Raw genomic sequence first — 23387 nt, 5'->3', positions numbered from 1 at the left:
TCCCTCACACTAACTGATAAGCATCACCCATTTAATAAATACTGATGCACATAAAGATTAAGAGATTTCTCGGATGTTTGGCAGTGGCAAAACTGACAGTATGCCATAGACTTCAAGTACTTCTCTCCACAAATGTGATAACATTTACTTCCTAAACAAATTAAATCTGATATTAAAAATAAAGAAGTGAATAAAACACAACAAACCCACAACTTTTCCTGCCCTCAATTTAACTGCTCCCTACAAACACGCTCCAGGAAAAATAACACTTGGTATGTACTTAACAGCACTGTAAATCGTGAACCAAATCCACCTGCAAATATTCATCAGCTGATGCACCTCAAGACCCCTCACCCGACAGTTCCATTCTGTATAAAAGTCACACGTTTCTGTTTCCTTGGGAAACCACAGAAAAGGAAGAAAGAGGTGGACCGAGGGGAGTTGCAGTTGTGAAACAAAACAGTTACATGAAACAACGGGGTAATGCTAAAATCAGCTTATGTTTTTTAATAGATTTGGGTGTCTAATAACATGTTTGAAAACAGCTGTGATGTCATGAACTGGCAGAGGAACAAGTCTTTATTGTTGCTGTTATTCTGTTGCACACTTAAGGCAAGATCACAACCAGCTCTTCTATAAGTGGTCAAATATAAGGACCGAAGTGTTTCTTCTAAAAAAATCAATTTTGGCTGAGCTATTTTCTTAGTAAATGTCATATTCCCAGTACAGAACAAACTGCATCAAGTGATAGGCCATTTGCATGAACAGGCAATAACCCACAGAGAGCGTCTGTGTTTGTAGGTGGATGCAGGGGAGTGGAGAGGGCTCCTGAGTCCAGTTTTGCCTTTACAACTTTTGTAACAGCAAGCCCACAGTATTTCCCTTGCCTAAGCATACCTCTGCTGTTAGAGAAGTACTCCTGCCTTCTGTGGTGGGCAACCCGCCTTCAGACTCCCAGACAGCATTTGACAAAGTTCCACATCAGAGATTAAGGTCTTTGTACAGAGATTGAGGTCTAAAGAAAGAAAGGAAGCGGAATAGACATAAATGTAACATAAAATGGATTGACATCGGCTAAAGGGCAGATGGGGGAGGGAGGCACAGTCATAAATAAAAACTTTTCTTTAGGGGAGAAGTAACTAGAAAGATGTTATTGGATCGGCATGAGGAGTCTCGCAGTGTGTCACATGAGCAGAGAGATATGAAAAGTAAATATGAATTGATAGCAACTCTATTGAAATCTAGGGTTGTTAAATCGCTGCGAGACTGAGGGAAGGTCAGCTGGACCTTCTTTCCTGCAAATTAACTAAACAGGAAATATTCATCAATACTGTATGTCACCAAAAAAAAATGATGCACCCGCTCACAGAAGGTTATTTGTTAAGAGTGGTTTGAAATGTTTATACAAAACAACATACCTAGTTTGGAAGAACTTCTAAGCTCTAGGAGAAGCTAGTGCTAGGCAGGACTCAGCAGAGATCCCTAGCAGCCTGATGGATCTGCCACCAACAGCTCAGCCCCAGAAATAGGCTGGTGGAGCCTCACCTGCCAGGCATTAATGCTAGGCTTCATCCTGTCAAGCTTTAGCTAGCAGGTGTAAACACCCATTTATGTTCCTCCTACAAGAAAAAGAAAGAATGCCTTATCTTTATCTCAAGATATTTTAGGGGTATAGTGTGGTCTCCATTATCTGTGGAAGAAAACTTGATGTCTAACTTGGATCAAGAAGCTCCTGTTAGGGGCATTTAAGTACAGATGAGATGGTTCTCAATGATTATCTGCCTCAAATAGGAGGCTGATAGCCTGTGGTAACAATGCTTTGACACAGAATCATACAATTGTTTCAGTTGGGAAAGACCTTGAGTCCAACCACTCTCCTCAAACCACCACTTTAGCCACAGGCTTTACATAGAATCACAGAACGATAGAGTTGGAAGGGACCTTTAGAGATCACCCAGTCCAATCCCCCTGCAGAAGCAGGTCTCACCTAGATCAGGTCACACAGGAACATGTCCAGGCAGGTCTTGAAGAGCTGCAAGGAAGGAATCTCCACACTCTCCCTGGACAGCCTTCCAGGAAACACCTCACCCTTTGCAAATGCATTTCAGGCTCTCGATGTTGCTGGCATCCTTTTTATGTGTGCTATTTCCTCAGAGCTTCACAGCAAACTGAAGTAGATTTCTGTATATCTGACCCTCCTGGCTGTTTTTCAACACATGTCCCTCTGATGGGCTAATGAAAGGCTGAAGGTTCCTGCCCAACACCACCTGGGTGTTGATGACCTAATTGGTGAAAGAGGAATAAGGGAAGTGGTGCTACTAGATTACCTTTCCCCGTTCAGTAAACAGACAAGAAATATTTTAAGTCTTGTGAGCTTAAAAAACACAGAATAAAGTTTATTCCATTGTGAATGTGAGTAAATGAATGTGAATGTAAAAGCTGATGTATGGAACCAACACACAAGTTTGAACTTCTCTGGAAATGCTTTATTTTGGGGGACATCATGCTGAAATTGTAACTAAACTCATGGTTACAGATTGATTTAATTCTATCTAGCACATTAAATGTGATCAGGATTTTTAAAGGCTTGCACAAGAACATGGTGCAAGCAGTGGATTTAGCAAGCTGGTTTCAGAGATCCTTCCTCTAAAAGGTGCTTCTACAGAATGCACTGTGTTAAATGTAGTTGCTCTAACTGGCAATCTAAAATAATTTTGAAGTGCCAGATATACATGTTTGGGGTTTTTTTAAGTAAGCAACACTTTTAAGCATGACCAGCTCCTTAAATACACTGTAGGTCGTTATCACAAAGGCTTGAATCTCCCACCACTGCAAAAAGAGCTGCAAATAGTTCAGCCCTGGAACAGGAGAGTGTCCAACCTCTATGAATCTTCCCATTATACTCATGACAACAAAAATAAGCTGCTTTGCAGATTCTGACTTCTACAAAATTTTGCCCTTTTATGTATTTTATTTCCCTGTTCTTGTTCTAGTAATGAATGATCTGGCTTTGCAGGAGAGTCTGTGATTTTAGGCAAGTGAAGCTAGTACACATTACAAGCTTTTCTTATTATCCCAAAGAGATACATTACAGCACACACAAACCCACACCTACTTCTACATACACAGAAGTGATTTTGTCTGCATATATATAAATGTGCACATGTTGAGAGAGGTGGTCTGTCTTCTTAGTTAATCTTCTTTGAAACTATTTATGAGGTAAAACAGTACCATTATTTTGCTAACACACAGACATGAGTTGTATCAATTATGCACAAACACATCATCTGTAAATGCTGAAGGAGAAGTATTTCCATCTAATTTGGCAAACGTTTGGCAAAGCCTGAAAAGTGGGTTATTTACTGAAAACAGTTTAAAAGTGAAACCCCTTTACTTATATCAAATGCCAGCAAACATCCACTCAGGCTGAATAGTCAGAAGGATGCTACAAATGGATAAAAAATAAGAGAAAGAGAACCATTTCTTCTCCTCTCAAATTTCTTCTCCTTTCTCAGACTGTAATTGCAGGAGGAGTTTTGCCCATAGCAGAGAGGGAATGTGAAGTACGTGTCGTCAGAACTGTGGCTGTTCAGACACAGACACCCCGCTAATACCGCGCTTAACAGATCACATTAAAGCTTGCCGAGCCCACCAGGCTTTTAACGTTATCAGGTCAAGCATGCCCCCACTTCTGTCCATGAAACCTGTAATAAAAATAACACTTTGCACTTCTGTGGCGTCTTTCATCTGCAGATCTCAGGGTGCTTTACAGATACTGAATAGTTAAGCCTCGAACCGTTTCCTGAGTTGGGTGATGGAAACAGGTAACTGCACCACACACAGCAGCAGCACCTGTTTTGGACAGAAGCCGAGAGTTATTTCCTCCTCAGCTACAAATAACGGAGATTTGGACAGACTGGATGCTGATGCCCAGACTGGGAATATTACCTCCAGTTTTTCAGAAAGCCTGCAGTGATGGTGACAGTTTTGGGCACACATTCAACTCTGTATTTCCCTGTATGTGGGGTAGTTTGGGTGGAGACAAGCACCATTATCAAAAAATAACCAACAAGCCAACCCAAAACCCCATTTATCTCCATGTCCAGTCATGAGCACAGCTAAATATGGTGAGAAACCAATGGGTGCAGCACCAGCACATGAAAAGCTGGACAGTGTTAAAAGAAAAAGGATGAGTGAATTGTTATCTGACAGGACAACTTCCAAAGTACATATCAATGTAGAACCGTGTTTCGGTTTCAGAGGGACCTGACACAAAGCCCTGGCAGGGATGTGTGTATATTTCACAGCTGGATTTCGAAGGGCACAAACTACCATGACTCTACTGAACTCAAGAAAGCTTTCAGAAGTAAAGGACTTAGTATTCTTTATTTATGCTCAATCAGTACTCCCCAGATATCATTCTTTCAAATTAGGAGCCACGTGTGAGCGAACAAGCTGTGCTGCCTGGAACACAGGCAAAGCACCGTACGGAGTCTCAGGTTAGGCACAGAGCATGTCTTCACCCCTGCTCTAGCATCTGGCAAAAAAAAAACGTGTCTAAGGGACCCTCTGGGCCCTCACATTCATCCAAAACACCCTTTCGATTTTTCATCTACCTGATGGTGCATTTGCTAGCAGCCCTGCTGCCTCCCTGTTTCCTCAGGAGTCTCACAGTTTAAACAACAAGTACGACTTCTCACCGGATGCATTTTGGAAAAAGACCCTTGCATATGTCAACAGGCCCACACTGCCACCAACAGAAGTACATGGCAGTCACTGCTGGCTTAATACAGTGATGCTCTCCAAAGTATTTGCGTCATCTTCCCCGGATGGTTAAAGGTGTGTGGCTTACATTGAAGGACGTTTTACTCTTCGCTGGGAAGATGCGGAGCTGGATGGTTTTGAGCAGGGGATGTGACGACAAAGGATGTGGAAAAGGCAGGAGCAGCCAATTCCCTCTTCACCTCAGTCTTGTAAGACTCAATAAGCTTTCCAGACATGAAGGAATAGTCACCATGGCTGTATGTAGAGGAAATGATGCCTGACCAACCTGACAGGCTTCTGCAGGGAGATGACTGGCTCAGCAGAATGGATAGTGCTTGTCCAGGCTCCTGCAACGTTCTCATTGGCAAAGTGATGGAGTAAGGACTACGTAAGTGACAGTGATGTAGACTGAGAACTGGCTGAAGAGCAGTGCTCAGCTGGCTGTGACCAGCAGCACAAAGGTCCAGGTGCAGGCCAGTCACCAGCAAGGTGTCTCCAGGGGCAATACTGGACCCAACATTGTTTAACGTTTCCAACAGCAATGTTGATAATGGGGCAGATGCACATATGAAGTCACATATAGTATAGGAAAATAAAATTCTTACTATCCCTAACAGCGAGCACCAGCCACTCCAGTTCATGACCAGGAACACCTGCACTGACAATCAAGAACTGCAGAGAGCCACATACAAGCAGACCCCACTATAACAAAACCAACAAAAGTTAGGCTGATCATGGCCTCAGTCTGTATGGCTTCACTTAGACCACAGTCACTTTAGAGTAAAAGAGAGGAAAAAAACCTCCAGATGACAACTGGCTTCTTGGAGTCATGTTGCAGAATTTCACCCATACCTACCTGAATGCCAAGTTCACAGATGTTAGTGTTAGATGTTGCACTGAAAGGCTTCCCCTGGATGAGAAGCTTCTTACTCAATAAACAGAGCTATCCACTTCCTAATCATGACCTCTTCTGCAGGAGGGTCAGCCCAACCCTGGCAGTAATATCTTAGACTAATAACCTAGACAGGATTGAGAGCAATACCAGAACACGTACAAGAACACGAGTTCTTTTCAGTCCTTTCAACCAGTATTATTTACAAGTTTTTATTTCTATATACACTTTCTTGGTGTCCATCTAGTAGCACTTGAATTTAAGACTAAATACATCATCATTTATCAGTGATAACAGCGCTTGAGCACTCCTCTAAGGTCGTACCTCTCTGACTTCATCTGCAGGTTGGTGACACTCATCAGACAGAACCAGCATCTACCCTGGTGCATTGATTACTGGACAGTTGGATGTTGTCACCATAGCAAAATGCCTCAGAAAAGATCTGTAAATGTATTTATCTCAGAACATGTTCATTTTAAACAATGAAGTTGTAACATAGGGAACTACATCCAAAATAGCATGTTTGCCTAATAAGAGGCATTTTTCTCTTGTAAAACCCTCTATTAAAGCCACTTTGCTTTGTTAACTTTCATAGCATGTATCCTCACTATAGCCTTCAACACCTGAAAAATTAGTGGAAGAATTTGACTGATTATAGAGGCTGTTTTCCTTGTTCCACTGCTTGTTCTAAAAGGGATACTCAGCAGAACTTGCATTTTTTTTTTTCATTTTGTGCTGTCTGCATGAGTAATTACCTCCCTGATTTCTGAGATGCAATTGAGTAGCTTCCACATTAGAAAAATCCAAAGATTGATAGAGCCATCTCTCCTAAAGGATTAGTTTGCTGCTGTAATTCCACTGAGTAGGTCACTCAAATAGCAAAATGCTACAAAGTCTAATTTCTCTTGTTTGTAAAAGCCAGGTATTGATACCTATTTAAAAGAATCTGAAAAGGGCTGGTTAGCCTTTTGAGGGGAAAAGTGTTTTCACATTCCTGCTGCGGCTTCAGCAGGGCAGGGGGAGGAAGAAGATGCTCTCATTCCTAGAACAGACCGACTCAGGTGCTGGTGATTCACGACGCAGGAGAAAAGACCAGAGACATGACAACCGTGTAAAGGTTTTTGAGAAGTGGGGCATCCTTTTAGAAATCCACAAGCATTTCTCCCATGACTTAAAGGGCACGTTGGTTGCCTTGGTGACTTGGGGATGCCAAAGGAGATGAAGCAAGTAACTGGAGTGGCAAGAGCCCAGCATCTCCTGTGGAGGAGAGCGTTGCCCCATGAATGGGCATGGCAATGGCCAGAGGAAGAGAGATTCAGAATGTTCTCACATACTCAGCCCCACACAGATGCCCAGCCCCTGCTTCATCCAAGACCACCACTTTGTGTGAAGTCAAAACCAGTGCAGGAGGGGCCATATGTGCTTTGAGGCCAGGGCCAGCAATCTGCTGTCGCGAGGTGACACGTCCAAAGCACTTTATGCATACGAGACAAATATGAACCTTGTTCTGTGCGTTCCAAATTATCTTACTTAATACCTAAAATTTATGGATGAGGTTCTTTAATTTATTGGAGACAGTCTGGGAAGTTGTTCTGATAGCATTCAGTATTACAATGCCTCTTCATAAAAATCCATTTTCCAAATATTTGGATAATGACAGGAGTCTCTTTTGACAGAGTGTTAAGACGGGAATCCAGCTACACATCACAGCTATAACCCTAAGTAGTGTAGATTGCAGCTATGATACTGATAAATAAGAGTGACAACATCATTTCACTGGGGAAAAAAAATTACTGACTGCTTTTTTCAGTCTACTAAAAAATCCCAAAAACTTTTTAAAAACCTCTAATAATTAAATAGTTTTAAAAACCACACTAAAATTGTAAACAACCATTTTTCATTAAAATGCTAAAAAATGTTAATATCTTCAATTTACATAAATACATTTGATGATAATCCTAGAGAGAAAAAAAGCTAACATAAAATATAAACAACAAATTACACTTTTTTGCTTTTCAAGTAAATAAACATCTTGCTCCCACTGAACTACTGCAGCAGCCGACGTAATACTTGGGGTCATACAAAGCCTATTTCTCCATCATGATCCACGTCCCTTTTTGGTGCAAACTGATACCTCCTGATGTCAAGAGAGGCCTAACAATTTATAACAGCTAAGGATCTGGCAGTTAATTTAAAAGGCGAGAATAAATCTTAGGTCTGCTCTGAAGTCAGTTTAACTGAAATGCAAAAGATCCTTGCAAGTTAGGTGCACATTTAATTAATTGAAATTCAGCCTCCCCAGACAAACCACAGATGCTCTACTCACTTAGCACAGCGTCTCCTAACCAGCTGCACTAATCTATTCAGTAATACTACCCTGTAGCTAAACATCTGGAGAAACCCAGGAAAGACAATAATAAATACTTCTAAAATTCTACCGGGCAGACACTTGAAAGTGACTTTATGGAAGAAAAAAGAGGGGTTTGGGGGTGGGTGGGAAGAAGCAAAGATGTAAACCTCAGATGCATGTAGAGAGAGGAATATACTGTAACGAGGAGAGAGGTTGTCAGACCATACCTGCACTGCCTCTGGACTGACACTTTCCAGGGCACCCACTCAGGTTCTACGTTTTCCATCTGTATTGTTTTTCACTTGAAAACTGCCACTTAAAACACTAACAAAAAGTTACACAGGCTCAGATGGGGATTTATCATCACAGCTGCACTGACTGAACATCAATGTATTAAATTATTGCCAGCCACCTCTCTTTTGGAAAATAACGCTGAAGGTAATGCCACTGCTCACCACGGTGTCTTCTCCTGGTTTGCTCCTCTCCTGCCAAGACACCACTACTGTGGCTCTTCATCGAGGCTGTGAGTGCAGGGGAGGTCACCTGGGCTCCCCACACCCCCACCAAGCTCCCTCCCAGCGCAGCACCTCGGGGTGTGCCTGTGCCACTCTGGACACCCACGCTCTCATGCCAGGACTCTCTGGAACACAATTCTTACCTAAAAATGGCACGTAGAGGGAAGGGGATTGGCTGCAAGAATAACCCAGTTTCACAGAATACAATCATAGAATGGTAGGGGTTGGAAGGGACTTTTAGAGATCATCCAGTCCAATCCCCGGTTTAATGCCTCTTTTTCTGAGTATAAGCAGTTTGTGAACCAAATTCCCTTTAACGCCAGTCACTTAACCAGGTAAGTTGTAAGAAGTAAGGGACTAAACCTGCTAAATTTCAACTGTGTACCTAATATTTATACTCAATGAATGGCATGGAACTGCTACCAGAGGTTGAGCTCATCAGAGCTGAAGATGAGAAGGCAAGCAGAAGAGGAAGAGTTGTTCTGGCATGCTGCTTGTTTTCTAAACAGAAACACTGGTATTTAAAGGGGATTCTTACAGACACTTTCTCCACTCTGAACAAAAGAAAAAAACCTTGTAAAAATTATCCACACAAAGACTTCCACCAAATGAGTAAAGACACTTGATTTGCTCATGTGATGTTAAGTGACAGTTTATCACTGGCAGGTACACTGCTCTCTTTGGGAAACGTTCCTCTTTGAGCCAGCAGTCCCAAGCAGTATTTAACTGATGACACCAATAAGCAAAACAGAGAAACTGTTAGTTTCCTTTTCACATTTCCACTAGGGAGAAGTATGGGATTCCCTAAAACTCTGACCTATTAGGCACACAGTATTTACCTGAGGAAGACAGGGAGCATTCAGCCTCATTCCCTGTTGCAGAATCAGATCCCAAACGCCACAGCCCATCCAGGTCTCAGTTCAGGACCTATGCAATGCGAAGTGACCTAGTGGGGTCCTTCCCAGGCTAAATATAAATTCATATTGCATGTGTTCCACGTGCCACAGAAAAAGCTCAGGAATTGTATAAGAGGCTACATAACCAAGAGACAGACCACAGCAAATTAAATGAACTCCTCCCTGCGATGGAACTTGCATCTGATACCCTGACACCAATGATACTTGAGAGATTGGCAAGTGGTAGGAAGGCATCATTTAAAAGGGAAAAAAAAGAGATGAAATCAGAAAACCTCTCTATCAATCTGCCAAGCTGTCAGAGATGCTTGTTCTGAAACAATTCCTCTCGTTTCCAATAAATTATGTCAGAACTGGATAAAAGGCGTAGACAGTGAGTCTGGAGACAGCCGCCTCCTCTCCTGAGCTTTGTTCAAACAATTTGGGGTGAATTTAACATCAGCTCCAGATGACAGTAAGTCTGGAGACTGTTAATTTGGGAAGCCTGATGCAAGTGAACAGCTCCAGAGGAGGAAGAGCATCAGGACGACAGGTCTCGAGTCACAGTCCCTTCCTCCCACCCCAGGAAAAGTCTTCAGCTTTCGCCTGAGGGAAGAAGGGTTCTTCACTTTAAACCGACAGTACTCTACGAAAAGGCAGCATTTGTCAAATCAGAAGTTAAACTCAAAACACAAATCCAGCCTTGGTTATGTGCACCAGTAAATATATTACAGTACTTTCCACGGAGACCCTTAAAATATAAAACCAAAGCATTATTAGGAAACTAAAGAAATTAAGGGAAAAAAGCTATCAATCACCTAAGCCTGAAAATTTCAATGAGCAGCTTGAAACACTCAATATTAACCACACTTAGGAATACATCAAAGGCCATTTGGTGATGTCAGCAGGGAGCAAAGGTAAAGCACTAACCAGTTGAGGACTGCCAAAATTCAGAAAGACGGCACAAAAGAAACTAGATGTTGAAAAGCATCAGAAAGGTGCAACAAGGCACATGCAGGGATGATGTTGGTCCAACCCAAAGCATCCCAACGGTGCAGGTTGTTACTGTACCCAGGCTTCACAAGTGCACAGAACCAAAGGAAGAGCTGGCTCATCTTGAGATACTGGGGCGAGATGCCACGAAAGCGGCTCACTGGCTTTTTCCAGACCATATGGACAGGGACACCATGCTGACCACCACTATCTTTCAAACATCTTTCTGTATATTCATTCATCAGGCAAAAAGGAAAAAAACAAAACCAATAACCTGGTGTCAGTCCTGCTCAAACTATCTCAGGCAACTCCAGGAAAAAAAAAGCCCATTCTGAGCTGATCTCCACTATCTGCTGCATCGGACCAGAACTCAAGGAACTTTGAACTGCTCCAATCCCTGAATCAAAAAGCAGCAAGCATGTACTGAAACCTACCACAGTGGAGGATGCCAGGATGAAACAAAGGGGAGGAGGAGGCCACACAGAGTGGTAGCTTAACAAGTGCACATCATTATTTACTGCATCATAAAACAACTACAAGGAAAGGAGCCACAATGTAGTCAGAATTTACACAGAAAAGTAAAACTCTTTTCCCCTGGGTCAGGGAGTGAAACCTCCAGAGTAGCTAAACCACATTTGCAACAGGCAATTAAGCAGATGTTTACAGAGAAATAACTGAATTACTCCTTAATCCCCAGCAGTTACAATGCAGGAGTGCTAAAAAATACCACTGGTTCCTCATACATGGAGACAGCATCACTCATACCCAATCCATTCCTGGCAATGTCAGTCCTGAGCACCTCCAGTATTTATCCTGTATGCTCCTCATGCTGAACCTGTTTCCAGCCTTGCCTCATCTTACTGCTTGCAAAGTCCTAATACATAATGCAGCCCTCCCTTGCTGCAAGATAAATGTACCATTTCCCATCCTATCCAAGTGAATGTGGAGAGCAGATCATTCCACTCTACAGCAGCAGTCTTATAAATATCTGAAGATTGTTGATACCCTTTCCACTAGTATCCTCTAGAACAAACAATGCCTCCTCTCACACATTTCTCCATATGCCATGTTTGCTGCTTTTCTCACCAGTGGTTCCTGACTCTTGAAACAGGCTGCCCAAACCTGGCTATTCAGTTGCAGCTGAAGTCTCTCCCTTTGTGAGCAAATGAAATTCCATGTTATTAAGGATATTTTCATGTCCATGCAGTCCTGTGTGAAGTTGGTCTTTTCAGAATAACACAACACTGTTGACTCCAGTTTAATTTGAAAGCCACTGCCACACAATCTGTCACTCATCAACACCACAGACTGCTTTAATCCACATCATCCATACAGAAACATAAGAAACACGATGGCTGCAGTTCTTGAGCTGATACTGAAACAGTGTAGGACCAACATGACCTGCAAAACATCACAAATATCACTATCTACGATGACCTACTCAGTGCATCAGCAAGATCTACGGTCTGTTCCTCCCTGTGACAGCCCTGGGAAGACTTTTTGCTCACCGTCCTATCTAACCATTTTCTTGCCTCTTTAGCTGATGGTAGTTTTGGGCAGGAAGACTTTCTAACATATTAGTGAGTGCCTAGCACAATAAATTATTATGATGTAATATAGATAATGAATAGACAAAATAGATACTATATTAGATAAATAGATACATTACATAAATAGATAATATAGATAAAAATAATATAGATCATGAATTAATACTCTTCATTGTTTAATTTTAAAAGATGCTCCCTCAATATCCCTTCATCCTCCTTTCTTTAGATTCCTCTTCTGTGAATTCTCATCTTCTTGCAAGCTTTGTGCTTCTAACCCAAGCACACGAGTGTATTTCCCCCACCTCATCTCCAGGCAGCTTCCTCTGGTCACTTTAAGCACGGAAGAGTTCCTGTTACTCCTGTTACTCAACAGATGCTTTTGTGGCATTCCATTAAGTTCCATTGTTTATCTTAATGAATTAAAAAAGCCACCACTTGAATGCCATTAAAATCAGTGGAACATTGGTGCCAGTTTAATAGTTTCTACACGGAGGGGTTTTTTTCTGTATTTGAAGCATTTAAGATGTTTAGACAGAGTTGTTCACAGACACACATTGCAACAGAGTCCCTGTGGTGTCAACCATAGATAAAAAACACCCACAGCACACAAAGCATGAGAATAAACGGCGTAAGTAAACATAAAACCTGTTTGGCATTATCTGGAATACATGAAAGGATATAATGGGCTAGATATCTGTTTCTGAATCTGCAACTCACTCCCTGTAACATGGGTTAAGCAGCGGTTGTTTAAAGGTGATGGGAAAGCATAATTGAAAATTGAGCTAATCAGAGGTTTCTGTGCTGAATTACCTCCAGAGCAAGCTGCAAAGGTGGGAGGAAGAGGGAAGACAAAGCAGAGAGGATTGCTCACTCGCTCTCAACCTTGCAATGTTCCCTTCCCTTTCTCTGAGAGTCTCCCAAAATACAACAGAGAAATGTCAAGACAACACACAGCTGAAACAGATCTCTGAGAGTATTAAGACAAAATTTAAGCCTCTCACATGTCTGTTTTATGCAACTACATTTCCAAATAGGAGCTATCATCCTCCTCAGCTGTTTTTCGTGAGATGTTAGGATACTAAAAACTTTTTGCAACTTTTATATAACAAAAATTCACTCTAGCTTTCCAATTATTTTACATGTCTTTGTTTTGGGGTGCAGCTTCAGGATGAGAAAGGGACACCCTGTTTTCATTGCATTCATGGCCCCTCTGTGCACTAAACACATCGGAAGCATCACTAGCTCTCCTGAGATCTCTGGGACACACATGCAAACCCAAGAGGTTCAGACAAAAACTGGCATTGCTACATCCTTCCAGTCTAATCCTTACAGGGCATGCATGCATTGCCAAGGCCTTGCCTGCTCCTGTTCTCCACAACTTCGCTGCCATACATTCCTTTTTCAATCATTCATCAAAACACCCAAGCAGTTCAGGGAACACAGACCCCTGAGGCGTTGATACAGGCTGAGGAGGTTGGTACAATCACTGAATGGCCAGGGAAGCTTGGGCATAGTTGAACTGTTGGGGTAGCTGGATACCAGGTGAGTTTCCAACAGGGAGGGCAAAATTACAGCCAGTTGGATTAGCTGATTGTCTGGAGAAATCTGGAGCTAATGCTGGCACCAGCTTGCTTGATGTCCCTGCTGCTATCTGCCCCTTTGCTCTGACAAAGATGGGAGCAAAAGCCACAGGATGCTGTTTACCAGGAACCACAGCAACTTCCAAGACCATTAGCTGCAATCACAGACGGCTCCACTACCTGACTGAAAGGTTGGATGTGTGATATTTAGTCTGACCTATAAAAATATCTCTGGAGCAACCTGCGTGCATAAGTGTCACATCAAATGTTTGTCATACAAGGTATGTGACACTAGGCACCTGATGGAGCATCACTGCAACTGAAGGGGGGATCTGCCCCTGTAAAAGGCTTATAATATTCAGCTCAGATACTACAAGAATCAGTTGGTGGTAGTGGCCAAGCACAGAGTGTGACAAATCCCCTTCTCTTCATTATATATGGATCCTATACTGTCAGTTACCAAGTCATTTAATTAAAGATGCATGTTATTACACACGCTGACCCAGAGCTCTCCTTAAATGCTACCAAAGACGGCAAAATGCCGCCCTACAGAAACCCAAGTGCAAGGACAGAGATCCATGGAGATGGAGAATTGATGATATCTTCCATTTGGGAAGGCTCCTGAAGCACAATAACACACAGTGATCCCTTGGGTGGCTGAAGCGAGCCTGGAGAGGTACCACCACTCTCCCTCCCCACGCAGGTAAAGTGAGATGCTGTTCCTCCGACTGTCCAGCTCACTGCTACAAACACCCAATAACACTGAGAAAAGTTCTTGGAAACTTATCCAACAAAGTCAAACCTTAAACACCTGAGCCAGCGTTTAGCCAGAACAACTGAGACTACTCTACATCTCTTCACAGGGGCTGTTCCTAACGGATACTGCAACTCATTAGTGCAAAGTCACCTTCAGGTTGGTATTTACCTCTTGCCCATTGGTTTGTTAAGTTCAGTGTGTCTCTCTTCTCAGCCCACGTTGGCCTTTGCAAGGAGATTCATGTAATCTGTGTCTGTATTTGGAGCCAGTTCAAAAACCAGAGCACACTAGTGGAGATGCTTCAAGTCTCAGCAAACAGCCACGTTAAAAGCCAGAGTTTCTGACCATGGGGGCTTTTTTTGGCTGCACTGGGCATGCTCTTGTGCTTTCAGACCTTCTAGAGTCTACAGGCAAAGCCCCATGGAACAGATCACCGGACAGAATAGGAGGTTTCTGTGTGTCTGCACAGTGCACTACTGTAACACATGTGAAAGAGTTTTACTAACTAGCAGATGCCGTACACAGGTCATTTCATTATTACAGAACTATAGATATTGTGTTTTAGCTGAAAAATTCCTGTGCCATTTACACACACTGCTGCTTCACACAAACAGGTCCAGGTTACAGCAAGCTGCTCCCTCGTAGATTTAAAAAGTTGTCCTTCCTTCTTCATAAACCAAAGCAACAACTTCAAGTTACACACTTTCATCAATACTTGTGCTGCCACATCACGAGTGACACATCCCGAGTTGGAGAGGCTACTGCAAAGTCAGACCCCAGTGTTTGTCATACTGCCTACACCTAGGATGGTCCATTTTTTTTTAAACTTTTCCCTAAAAGGAGATGCTGCAGCTACTGGCACAACACTCACTGTAAGGCTACCGCCTTCTTGGTTGAAACAGTGACATAGGAGTGCTGGTCCTCCTCCAATCAAACTTTTATGTCCTTTAGATGCATTCAAATACCTTATTAAGCCATATTTAAAAATACTTCCTCCTGACACAGCTGAGAGAAATGTCACATTGCTTGTCCTTGCTGTCTAGGTGAATTATGTGAAGCATCCTTGAGGCTTCGTTTGGAAAACAAGCCATTGGGAACACAGCCACACCTAAACTTTTCCTCGCTTTGCCTCTGTTGCTTGGGTTTTTAAGAAAAGGGAAAGATTTTGCTGTGGGCTGCAAATAACTACAGGATCAGTGTTTGAGGGTATTCTGCTTGTTACCAGAAAATGAAGCCTCACAAAGGGTATGGAGTCTGAAACATGATACATATAAAAATGTTAACAGAACAAAAAACCCAAACAAACGTTAAGAAACAAACAAACAAAAAAACAAACAAAAAACCCCAAATAAGAGAAGTTTTACAGTTTTAAAGAAAAGGCTCTAAGGCTCCATCTAAATTTAACACACTTCACTCAGCTCTCACAAAACATCCTGCCCGTATCAGGCATTTGACCTCTAGAGCATTTGACCTTTTTCTGTAGTATGTAGATTTAAAAATTAATCCATATTTATTCGTCATGTGGTTTTGTGGGGTTTTCTCTTCTCAAAAGTAGGATACTTATTGTCCCAACAATGTCACAGGGCATTAATTAAGGTGGTACTTTGAAGAACTGGTGCTTGGAGACTTGAACAGAAAGTACTACCATTGCCTGAAATTCTGCCTTTGGCACCTCTTGATACTGGAACGAGTTGGAGGATGTATATTCATTAACATGAGGCTTCCTTAGGAATTACCAAGGGCTACAGAAAGAATGAACTGAAGCTATTACTCTCAGAAATATGGCTTTAAGCACAAGTTCACTTGATTTTCACCAATGTTTCTGAAGGCCAAGGAATGCATGAATATGATGCTCCTGCATAAAAAAAACCCCAGTTGTGTAAGACAAAATTACAATAGTTTCTGGGAGTCGTTACAGCCCATTGAAAACAACGGACACAACAGATCAAATTATCTCCTCAAGACAAAAAGAATGAATTCCTAATGCAGTATTGGAGAAGAGAGTGAAAACACAACAAGGATGTTTGCTGTGTTTGTCAGAAATCCATATTTGTCGGGACAATTAGCACTTGTGTTATTCGCTAACCCAAAACACTCTACCGTGTGATCTTAAATACCTGTTTGAGAGACAGGAATAGCTCACAGGCAAAGCAGCTCTTCATTCTTAAAATTCATAAATTACTTTTAAAATAGAACTTAAATCTAAAGAAGCATTTAAAATGCAGAATGACTGAAGTCCAGCAATTCAGTGTTAACACAGCATTTCCACCCACATCAGTGACAGCAGCAAAGTTCACTCCACTTACTTGTAGGCTGAAGGACACCCTATGTTTTGATAACATCAGGAATGTTTCAAGTTTTCTGATCTTTAGTGGTTTTTCATATCTGTCTGCTACATACAGCAGACTGTTGTTTTAAATCCTAAGGGATCTGGGTAACTCGACCCTAAGAAAAGTATCATGGAATTCATTTGCCTTTAAATTGTGTTCCTGTAAAGGAAAATTCTTCAAAATATCAGTTGCCTTTACATGCTGGTTGGTCCATTTGGAAAACAGAGGATTTCCCAAAGCCTTCCCTGCCTCCTTGCATCCCAAAACCTTCCCTCGTACAGCAGTGTCCAGCTCACCCCCTCCATTCTCCACCGTGCCCCGCCTGAAACTGGTGTGCATGCAACTGTGTTCTCAGGACCTGAGACAGCTCTGCCAAGGGAATGGATGAAGGAGGTTTTGACCTGCTGGCTGCTTCCTGAGAAGGGAAACAAAAGAGCTTGGACCGAGTCAGGTGTTCACATGGAGGGATTATGTGCTTGACAAAGTGACATCATCTCAGTGGCCCAGGAGAGCTGTTCTGGAGCTCAGCACACTGCAGGCTGCTGCAAAATAAGGAACAGCTAGAAAAGCAGCATCAGCATCTGCACGTGCTGGTCTCACTTGGCATTCGCAGCTATCACACACCACGGAAGGGTAAGTACAGAGCAAAGGCTTCTACCAAGCTGGAAACAGGCAGTGGGTATGCTTATGGTCTTCCCAAGAGGAATAAACTCTATGTCACGATTTGTTCAAAAAATAACGTGCAAATGGCCAAAACATGGTGTTTTCTGTCCCTTTTTTCAACCTGATGCTGAGATAAATGTACAAACGAAGGGCTTTCCTTTGAGAACGTAATCTTCTTCCCAAGAAAGGCACTTAAAGTCACTAAAAGATAAATGGAGGCACAGCTATCTCCTTTTGAGTTTTTCTATTACTTTGTTACAACAAAAGTGAGCAGCAGCCACAATGCCCAAACGGCCAGACTGCTGCATGGGGAGCTTCTGGAGGAGCCTACAGACAACACAGCTCTCTTGTTCACTTCTCCTTGCATCTTAACTTATTTGATTCTTTCTCTTTTCTCTCTCTGATGAGAAACATTAATCAAGAAACTCATTTCACGATAGCTGGAGTCCCAGCTCGTGCTGATGAGACAGCTCACCGTGCTCACTCCACGCTGCACATCCGTGACACCAACGCTGGGGACAAACCTGACAGAGGTTTTCACGGTGCATCTTGAAAATGCCACACAGAAGTGTCACAAGAATCAGAGTCATGGAGTGCCCCATGGGATGCCAAGCACCCTGATAAGGTGCGGGGATGCAGCTCACGCTGATGGATGCAATTCCCAGCCTGTCAGGCAGCCAGGTCGGGCTGAATAACCTAGGTATTGTCAGAGTCCTTTTTCACAGGTATTCAGGTATGAAACAAGGTAGGTATGACTGGAGACACCGTCGTTCTGTTATTTAATGTCTGTTTCTTTAAGGGTCTGAGATGTCCTCTGTTAAAAAAAATGAACTTTAGGAAATGTCATTTTTACTAACAGAAATTACGGCTTGAATACCTGAACATGAATACCAAATACAAAAAAAAATCATTTAAATATCGCTGAGGTTGTGACACAAACTGACACAAGTGGGGAAATGCGGAGTCACAGCTGGCACTGTCCTTAGTTCACACGACTTTTGGGAAGGGCGAGAGGCCAAGAGTGAAACTCCGGTCACAGTCTCGACCTTGAAGACTGTGATTCCCGTAACTTTATATCTATGCCTTGACACATTTGAAAGACTTTTTTGAAATCTCCTTATTTAAATAGAAGAAAATATTGTTTGTGGAAATTACCAGTTGAGTTCAAAGCCATTCCTACGCTCATTTCACAGGTGGTTGTAGAGCTTCACCACGCTGGCAGAGCAGAGGAGATGATGGTGATGTCTGAAGGGAAGTACGCTGAGCAGATTCCCAGATGAAGGGCACCAAACTGGGAGCACTGGCTGATTTCCCAGAGGCTGTGCTGTCATTCAGCGGGATCTCAACCAGCTTGATAGTTGGGCTGAGAGTAACCTCATGACGTTCAACAAGGACAAGTGCAGAGTCCTGCAGCTGGGGAGGAACAACCCCCTGCACCAGCACAGGCTGGGGGTCAAACTACTGAAGAGCAGTTCTGCAGAGAGAGATCTGGGAGTGCTGATTGATAATAAACTAACCATGAGCCAGCAATGTGCCCTCGTGGGCAAGAAGGCCAATGGCAGCCTGGGATGCAGCAAGAAGAGTGTGGGCAGCAGGTGGAGGGAGGATGGGTGTCAGGAGGTTGGGACATCCCTTTTTTCTATAGTAGCCAGCAACAGGACAAGGGGTGATGGGATGAAGCTGGAACACAAAAAGTTCCACTTAAACATAAGAAAAAACCGTTTCACCATGAGGGGAGGGAGCCCTGGCACAGGCTGCCCAGAGGGGTTGTGGAGGCTCCTTCCTTGGAGGGCTTCAAGACCCGCCTGGACATGTTCCTGTGCGACCTGATCTAGGTGACCCTGCTTCTGCAGGGAGGTTGGACTGGATGAGCTCTAAAGGTCCCTTCCAACCCCTACCATTCTATGATTCTGTGATTCATATCAGGCCACTTCTTCCAGTGCTAAAATGCAGATATGTTTGCCAAATCTGCTGAAAAACGGTAGAAACGGTGGGTTTAACTTCATTTACAACGTATCTTTGCACCTAATTTCACAGGATAGCAAAACGCTGTGTAAAACTTCTGTGCTTCTGTTGCCCATTGACACAGAACTGTAATTCACAGTCTGGCAATAACCTCATGAATGAAAAAAGCTCTGTAATTCTCAAAATACTAATCATGAGAAAATTACTTCTTTAACTTACAATGTTTTCTTTGACTGTAAACTCCTGTGACCTTGAAATGCCTAAACAAAAAAGAGCTACAAAGAGGAACCAATCTGAATGCAGGAGAGAATTGTGTTAAAATCAGACAGGGAATCTGGCCTACATTTCTATTTTCCAAGCCAAAATCAAAGGCGTGTGTAACCTGAGAGAAGATAAAGCAGTTGTCACCTGGGTCTCCTGCAGAACACACTGCTGCACAAGCTCTGCCACAGTCATCCAGTTACACGGCTCTGCAAACCACAGGCAGTGGTTTTCACAACGGTAGGTTACACGAAACGGTCATAGTGCACATGAAAATAGAAAGCAAAGAGCCCTTATAAAATCACTCAGGTATTTATTAGAGAGGGAAAGACTACCTGTACGTGGGAGATGCTCAGCACATCTTGGTGCACTGACAAATCAAAGCATTTGGTGCTTACCTTTGCAGGTCGCTTTCTAATGCAACTATCAATCAAATTTCCTTCCATTCTTTCAAAATTAAGCAGAAAGAAAAAGAGATTTTAGTTTCCTTTTCTTAGCTTATTTTTAACAGAGGCACTACAGAATTATGATGGTGTCCTTTTGGTAAACCAAAATGTCAGACACATATTATTCTTTTAAACATCTCCTGGCCTTTCTCTGAAAGGTTAAGGTGGTTTAAATAAATTTAGTCAAAGCAAATGACAGCTGAGGGAGAGTATTAGAAAACTATACTTATCAACAACCTCTTTTCCTTAAATTTAAACAAGTCATTTACCAAACTGCAGTTTAAGATGATCACGGCAATACACCCTCTTCCCTCAGAAAGATGAAAACAATTTTAAATGGTAAAGAAATGTTGGGTGGGGAGAAATTACACACAAGTTAATGAATGTTAATGCATGGTCTTAACTCCCCTGAAAGTTACAAACCATGATTTTTAAAATAACCATGCAGCAGTCTGGTCTTTCATATGAAACCTGAAACGGGAGTTGTCCTTTTCCTGCACCTTTCCCTCTGGTCAGGAAGGAGTAAAACGCCAGCGACCTCTTCATGGTCAGAATTGTGTTTTGCTGCTTCTGGGTGAAGTTCTTTAAAGGAAAAAAAAAATCAAATAGTAACATGGTCCCAAAGGAAATCAAGGCCAATTGCTGAGGGCAGTATCAACAGCCTAGGAAACCTTCCAGAATAGGACAAGGTACTACAATTCAGATTTATTGTGCCATATACACTCACTTAATAGCAGGCGTAGAGGACCATAAAGTTGCTATGTTTACACTCAGTATCTCAGCAGGTACTGCTTGGTACCAGCACGCAGACAATGAACATAACTAAACTGTTATTTCCACAGAAACAACAGAATCTGGAACTACACAGTTCGTGCCACCCCATTTGAAAGGACTCGCTCAGCTTGCTGACCACAGATCAGTGGCAGATCTCCACCAAGGATGGAATAACATGACAAATGAATAGTACAGCTAAGCAAATACTAGTCAGGTGTGACTCGGGGGCTTCCGAGGGAAGCAGGAGAAAGCAGGGTGACGAGAAACAGGACTAAACAACTACAGAAATAACATATCTCATGTTACTCCTTCCTGCTTTGTCTTCCTAAATAACACACTGAGATCCTTTTTTACACATCAACGTAGCAGCTTTTGCAGTCGCATCTGCTGAGAAAGCAGGGAGTTGCTAGGCTGAAATCCAGAGGCTAGCTCTGTACCATGTTTTACTGATCACGCTGTCTGCTACACCTTGGCCACCTCCATCTCCACACCAGCAGCAAACACGGTTGGCTTCAGAGTCGCTTCAGTAAGTTTCTGCCTTGCTGTAATGTACCACAATCTCCATTGCACTTTACCCACTCCTCATGCAGGTAAAATAAAAAGGGTTCAGGGCCTCAGTTTAAACACATTTTCAGAACCAGTCTGAGTGAGCACCAGGATGTCTGACAAACAGCAAGAGGAAGAGTTCTCTACCTTACATCGTCCTTTTTCTGTGCTATTTACTGCACAGATCACCTCAGACAGGGGTTTTGGCATAGACGAAGAAACGAGCATTTTAGCACTTGTCTCTAGGGCTCCCTGGTAAAACAGTCACCCATGCAGCAGGCACAGGACATGGCATGGACTGCCTGTGCCTCTTCAGTGGGAGCTCCAGCTCTCCTCCTCCATCCCTGCGCCCTCCTGCCAGCTCAGCTCGCAGTCCTGGGTCTGCTACACACAGAACAAACTTGTGTTTACTGGCACTTGGCAAAGCAAAGACCTGCCGTCCAAAGACTTTATAATGTTTTCATTACCACACGATTATAAAACCCTGGTTGAGCATTTCCTTCCAAATCCATCAGAAAAGCATCATCACACAACCATTTTGCAGTTACACGAGAGCCACACTGAAAGTACCGCTTCCAGCACTCAGGTGCAGAATTTGCACTTCTACTTTATTGTAAGAAAGCCAGAATTATCTGTTCACCGGCCCAGCACGAAGGTCTGAACAAATTCCTCCCAAGTTTCCACAGAAATGCATTGATTAGAGAATAATTTCAGTTAATATTGTCTTCTTTCAGCATGCTATGCTTGCTTACACTAACTGTGCACCTTCCCCTCGCAGTCGTTTTCATCTTTTGTTCGGCTCAGTAGGTTTCCTAACTGGTGGATTTTATTGAGTTAAATCAAGCTGTCACTTCATCTGCCTGAAGGATGACTCAAATACAACACATAATAATAAAAGAAAAGTAGGATAAAATAATCTTGTCAAGGCAGAAAAACTGATTGCTTGAAGTTGTAGCCTTCAATCAATACACTAATTCCACAATTTATACCTCTTTCAATTGGAGAGGAAAGAAACCCTGATATGGTATTTCTTGGCTCACTGACCAACTTTGACCTTCTATCTATGTGAACGTAGGATTAGCAAGCGCCTCTGCTTAGCGAAACCACCTATGAAAGCAGGGAGGCAAATAAGTGACATCTGAGGCTCCAACTAACTTTATTAATTTCAGAAATGCAAGGGGTGCTTATTGCTCAGGCACTATGGTCTCAGCACGGGAGCCCACGGGGCGTTCGGTTGCCGTCCAAGGAGACGCAGCAGAGGCTGAGGACGGCGGCAGCGGCGCCTTCGGCGTGGGCTCAGCCCCAGCCCGTGTGTGATGCTGAGGGGCACTTGTCCGTGGTCCAAAGCAAAAGCTCTTGGGGAAATGAAGCCGCTACCATTTGTAGATCATTTCGCAGCACCTCAGATTAAACAGGCAGGGCTCTAACCGAGCTGCTCGCAGAGCCTGCTGGTGGACTCAACCCAGCCAAGCCAGGTTACTCGGGCAGCTTCAGAAAACAATTTCTTAAGGCAGAATGAACTATTTTGCCATTTGTTTGGGGTTTTTTTCAACAGTCCATCATCACAAAAAGCCTCTCTTTTATTTGTAAACTGTAATTAACCTGCATAGCTTTATGAAAGAACAATAAAACCACTCATTTAAAAACTCTGGGTGCTCTGTGGCTGTCGGGTTCCTGCTTTGCTTTCACAATTCCTCCCCTGCAGGCACAGACCAGGAAATAAAAATTCTTTGTTTAGCAAGCCTTTTATATTTCACCCTGCCACCTGCTTAACTCAAGTTGTGGCATGCTATCAAACAGGCCCTGGAATGTGAGTTGTCTTTCTACCTCGTGCCTTAAAAAGAGAAAGAAAAGCCTGTGTAGACTGTTATATTAGCTGTGATGTTGGAAGTGCCAGTCCATCCTGCTTGAAATTATAAATGTAATTAAGACAACGTAACAGGGCATAGAATTCCTTTGACTGAGAGAAACTAGTGTTTAATAAAGGACCATTTCTCCCTCTTTCCAGGGGTATTCCTTAAGTTTTCAGCGATTTCTGAGAAATAAAAGCTGAAGACATAACCATGCTTAACCTAGGATGAGGTTACCTCTCTGAGCACAGCCTGAAC

The sequence above is a fragment of the Colius striatus genome, chromosome 11 (assembly GCF_028858725.1).
Source record: "Colius striatus isolate bColStr4 chromosome 11, bColStr4.1.hap1, whole genome shotgun sequence".
Taxonomy (NCBI): domain Eukaryota; kingdom Metazoa; phylum Chordata; class Aves; order Coliiformes; family Coliidae; genus Colius; species Colius striatus.
Note: the sequence above shows the minus strand (reverse complement) of the source record.